We start from the raw sequence: 6,000 nt of genomic DNA on the forward strand, positions 1-6,000 counted from the left end.
GAAACAAAAGATAAAAAGTCATGAGAGAAAGTGAGAGAAAGAAAGAAATCTGAAGATAAATAGAAAGACAGAAGGAGAGAAAAGAGAAAAGAAAGCGTGAAGGGTATGAAGAGAGAAAGAAAAGAGAGAAAAGGAAGTTAGAGCAAAAGCGGTTAAAAGACACACAGAAGAGAGAGAGAGACAAAGATCAACAAAGGATGAGAAAAAGAGAGACACAGAGAGTGAAAGAGACAGAGACAAAGTGGGAGAAAAGGGGTGGAAAAGAAAAAGAGAGAGAGAGAGAAAGAGAAATAAATAAAAGTACAGTGTCTTTGTTCGAGGCACCTGGCTTTGGCAACATCAAGTGGACATATTTCAACCTGCGGCTTGTTTTTATCTTGCGCTTCTCTGAGTGTTGTCTCGTGGGCCAGATTCAATCCCTTAGCGGGCCTGATCTAGCCCGCGGGCCGCCTGTTTGACAGCTGTGCTGTACCCTTTTCTGGCGGCGAAGGACCTTTGGACGCTTTTGTCTCCTCCTGTGGCGGTGATGGACTTCCAGCTTCTTCTGTTCACTGTTCTGGCAGCGAAAAAGCCTCAGCCCCTTCTGTCCCACCTAGTTTGCATTAAATGACCCTCGGTCGCTTCTGTCCCCTGTTCTGGGGGCGAAGTACCCTTGGCCAAATATGTTCTCTGTTTTACTGGGGAAGGACCCTTCGTCCTATACCGTCTCAGTCAGATGCGGAGATTACAATTCACGCGTTTGTTACCTCCCGTCTCGATTACTGTAATGCACTACTCTCCGGTCTCCCGAAGTCCAGAATCAAGAGTCTTCAGCTGGTACACAATGCCGCAGCGAGGCTTTTAACTAGGACAAAAAAGTCCGATCACATCACGCCGATTTTGACTAACCTGTTAGCCTAAGTTGTGATTTCAAGGTTCTCTTAGCATTATACAAAATCATACATGGACTTGCTCCCTCATATCTTTCAGATCTGATTTCCCCCTATGTTCCGGTCCGAAGCCTTCGTTCTGAGAGCGCCGGTCTTCTGGTGATCCCAAGAGGCAAGAAGTGTTCCGCTGGTTCGAGAGCGTTCTCCATCCGGGCACCGGTGCTGTGGAATGCTCTTCCTCCTGAAATCCGATCTGCAACCTCAGTGGAAATGTTTAAATCTAAGCTTAAGACTCACTGTAGCTTACGAATAGCCTATACTTTTCGTGGACAATATCTCTGTATTATTTGTGATTGCAACATCCTTTGCTGTCTACTAATCCTGGAAGGGGGATACCACATGTGCGGTCCCTTCTCAAGGTTTCTTCATTTTCCTCATGTTGAGGTTTTTTGAGTTTTTCCTTGCCCTGGTTCCAGATCAGGGGATGGTGTAATAATAGTCTGAAAAAATAGTCTGTGTAATAACCTGTGAAGCCCTTTGAGACTCTTTGTGATGAAGGGCTATGCAAATAAAAATAACTTGACTTGACCCTGGAGAATTCCAAAGAATGAAATTCTATGAATCAAATTTTAATCTGTGTTTTGTTGTTGTTATAATGGTAAAACATTTCACGTAAACATCTTCACGTAACATCACCGTATGACTTCTATAGGAGCTTATAACCTAGAGGTCCTACAGATGCCGTTCTTTAATATTGTTCCCAGGTACGTGGGCCTTCTTTTCCTACCGTGGGCCGCCATAATCCAGATGGCTAGCGTACGCACGCCTGATCGCGCGTGCGGAGCTTGTTAGCTGCTTGTTTACGAGTCTTCATTCTCTTCTCCGAGGAGCTTCTTTGCACCTCCTGCCCTCCCCCTACCTCCGCTAGCCCGCGGGGGCTTAGCCAGATTGAGTCAGGCGGCGGGTTATCTTGGATGTGCAGAGCTTTAACATAATTGCCCCCCTCATGAGCTCGCCGCTGCCGTTATTTCACACGCTAAAACGCGCCGCGCTAGCACGGCCTCGCTGCTTTAGCCGCGCCAATTAGCCGCGTCTCCCGGTGACGCCGTGACCTAAGGAATCACGACTCGGTATGATGGCTTGTAAGCTAATTTGTTGTCTGTTAGGAAAGGGCGAAAACAGCGGGTTTTTAAATGACTTTGACCTTTTCTTACCACGAAGATTATAACGGCCTGGGCGTCGGCGCCGGTAGCTAGCGTGCTAAGCCAGGTAAAGCTCTGATGCAATGTTTTCACTTCTCATGTCACTGTTTTGGCCCGGCCAGGCCGCCAAAGCTAAATTGGAAAGTTTTTGCATCAGAATGGTAAAAGATTGCAGTCTTTGTCTAGACATGAGTGGAGAATAATCAGTATGGTTCTTGTTATTTTAGGAATGTTAACAAAATTCTCTTTTTGGTATCCAACAATCCAGTTTAGAAGTTAGCAACTCTATCTGTTATTTGTATTGCAATGGTAAAATATTGCAGTTCTTTTCTCTAGACTTATCTGTAAACTATCTGTATTTTGGAAATGCTAACAGTGTTATGGTTACCATGGCGCCCAATTGGCCGCGCCCGTGTGTATCACAGTTGCCATGGTGCCCAATTGGTCCTGCCCGTGTGGCGCCAGCTGCGGCCCGTTGAGAGATTGGCTTTCTGTCTATATTAATCTCAGCGCTCTCTTGTTCAGCCCGTCAGACAAACTTCTGCCCTACAAGACATGGGTTCTGACTCGATCCTGTTTTCCTGTTGGGATTTCCAGTACGGTATTGTTCCTGTTTATTCTTGTCCTGTTTGTTATTTTCTCTTGTTTTTGTTCCCGTCTAGTTTCTCCTGTTTATTTTTGATATACTGATTCGTTATCTATCTTGTCTGTCCTGTCCTGTCCGGTATCGACCCCATCTGTCCGATATCTACTCGGGCAATTGGTATCCATCTCGTCGGCCTCTGGCTTTCTATCATTTCACGTCAGACTTCTGCCTAACATGCATGACTCCCCATCTCATCTCATCTCATCTCATCTCATCAGCTGCACCGCTTATCCTCAGTAGGGTCGCGGGGATGCTGGAGCCCATCCCAGCTATCATCGGGCAGTGGGCAGGGGACACCCTGGACTGGTTGCCAGCCAATCGCAGGGCACACAGGGACAGACAACTCGCTCGCTCATTCACACCTAGGGACAATTTGGACTGGCCAATCCACCTGAAATGCATGTCTTTGGAATGTAGGAGGAAACCGGAGTGCCCAGAAGAAACTTAAGCAAGCACGAGGAGAACATACAAACTCTGCACAGTAAGTCTGGTAGCTGTATTTGAACCCACACAAGAGGTTCCCACGACCTCAGAACTGTGCCGCACACGCGCTAACCACGGTGCGGCACAGTTCTAAGGTCTTGGGAACCTCTGCCCACTGCCCGATGATTGCTGGGATGGGCTCCAGCACCCCCGCGACCCTACTGAGGATAAGCGGTGCAGCTAATGAAATGAGATGAGATGAGATGTAATATCTCAGTAATCACCACCAAATACATGAAGGAGTTATATAATTATAACTAAATACATGCAACATATGCAGTGACGGCATCGGTTAAAAAATAAAAGAGGAGGTTATCGAGGCTGGAATGTAACTCGGCAAACAACGACTTTGACAAATGGCCGGACAAGTCGTCATCTCGAGCGTGTTCACCTCGCCAACTCATGGACCGAGCGCTGCATCTTCCCCTGGGGACTTCATGTCCTCCTTTAGCAGTGCCGTGCAAGTCCTTGGCTGACATGACGCTAGTTTCTTGTCATTGATCATCGGCGCCAACCGGGCCATTGCCTGGATTTCATCATACTTGCTGCTGCAAAAAAAAAAGAGAAAAAAAGTAAATTTGTCATACTGTACACCCAGGACATGCAGGACTTTTTAGAGGCCACAGTCGTACTTTGAGAAGTTTGAGGTAACGGCAAGGATTTGGCTTCTATTTTTAAATTTAGCTTGCGAACGTAAGTTATGTTTATATAAGACTAGGTGAGATACGCTGTTTCATGCCCTTATAGAGACATATAGTAGACCCCCAGGATAAGGCGTCCCCACTCTACGACGTTTTCACTTTACAGTGTGAGATAAGATGTTTTCTCTGATTTTTCACTACTCTAAAACATCAACAACAACCTATTTGTTAAGCCCAAAACCGTATAAAATTCAAACTTTGCAGTGTTTGTGCAGAAGACGAGTTGAGGTGGCTGGATGCTGTTGGTTGACATCATATTCAATGCTGGTCTGCTATTGGTTTGCCTCAAGGCATCATGAAAATATTACTATGACAGTGGCTGAACTACCTCCCATTATACCTTTCTCTGTCTTTTTTAGCTCAAAATCTGCTGTGCTTCATAAAGACTTTGTGTGTTGGTGATACAATGATGTATTTTATGAACTTTATTTCTTCTCAATGGGTCCAAAGACTTGCAGTGATGCTAACAGGAGAAGCAAAACATGATAAGCAACGAATTGAAGCTTGCAATTATCCAAAAATATAAAGAAGGGACACAATTCTTTACCCTTGCTCTCTGCTATGGCCGTAACCAATTGACAACCATTAAAATTGAGGCAATCAAAGCAAGGAATTAATCTAGAAAGTCTTCCAAGGGTATGACAATCCTCGCAAGTTGAAGGTTTATATTCAGTGTCATTTTTAATATGCTGTCACCGTGTCCTCCCCCTCTGCATCCACCTGCTAATCTGCTGTACCAGCCCAAGTCACATCACAAAAAGGTAAAAAAAATTTCCTTTTTCTTTCTTTACATTCATTCATATGTTATTTATTCACATGCACATAGATTACACACAAGTAGTGAATACTATTTTGTCATTACCAAAATATTCTATCCTCCACTATATGTCAGTTTTATTTTGCGATACCTATCTTAGAATAGAGTCTATTGTATCTCAGGGGTCTACTGTAATCTGGAGCTTGTTTTTTTCTACTTCTGTTTTTCTTTTTCTTTTTACCTTATTAGCTCTTCATAAGAATGTCTATTATGCATTAGCATCACTATAATAAGCATGCTCGTCAAAATTTCACTCGTACATCAGAATTTCAAAGAAAATCCCATCTTCATCAGCAGAAAATATTCTACTCATCACACGACAGGGCTTCCAATTGCAATAATAACCCTTTGTTAGATTTTCGTACCATCGTACCGATCAATTCGACACCGCTCTCCTCATTTAACGGCGTGTCAATTGCGTTGCTCGTATAAATTAAAGGCCGATCGTTTCACGAAACGAGTGCCGGCGAGTGCGGTTATGCAAACTCTGTGTCATTAAGAGTTGGGATGTAGAGTTTATGAATATTTGCAAATTAAATGGATAAATAACTTTTCCCTTAATCGTATTCATCCTTGCATGAATTATCAAAGTAGCCTATTGTCAACGGACCAGTAAAAATTCAAACTCTGCCTTTTTCTTTGCTTTCATTCACTCACAATGCTTAGAATTAAAATTTGATTCCGTATATGGGCACATTTCTTTACAAGCATGCCATGCGACCCTAAAACTGAATCAGATGTATTTGTCAGTGAAGGTTGGATTTTATGAGGATGAGCCATTGTTGGGCTGCTTGGCACGTAGCCTCGCACAAAGGAATTTGTGAATGCGTTTTGTCCCGACAGATGTGTGTAAAAATAACAGCTCTATCGGGGAGTAATGAAATTACAAACTCAATAAAACTCGGTTCTGCTTAAGAACACCAAGACCGACCCAGTCGAAACCAAACTTGAGACAATATGAAGAGGATTTGGGAGTCCAAGGTAAGTTACTACCATGACAGAGAAAAACTGCAATTACGATAAGGTAATAGATGAGATGGAGTGAATCCATTACGACACGGAAGAAAAACATGTAAGAGACAAAACCCAGTCAAAACCCTGACAAAAGTATAGGAAGTGTCAAGTCAAAACAAACCCTGAGACAAGATGAAGATGATTTGGGAGTCCGGGGTAACTCAAGACCAAGACCGAGATCGAGATGACCGGAAACCAAGACAAGGTAATAGATGAGACAAAGTGAATCCATGACAACTGAGAGAAGAAACCCAGTCAAAGCCTGGAC

The sequence above is a fragment of the Urocampus carinirostris genome, chromosome 17, assembly GCF_059441175.1.
Source record: "Urocampus carinirostris isolate Australia breed hairy pipefish chromosome 17, RoL_Ucar_1.0, whole genome shotgun sequence".
Lineage (NCBI taxonomy): Eukaryota > Metazoa > Chordata > Actinopteri > Syngnathiformes > Syngnathidae > Urocampus > Urocampus carinirostris.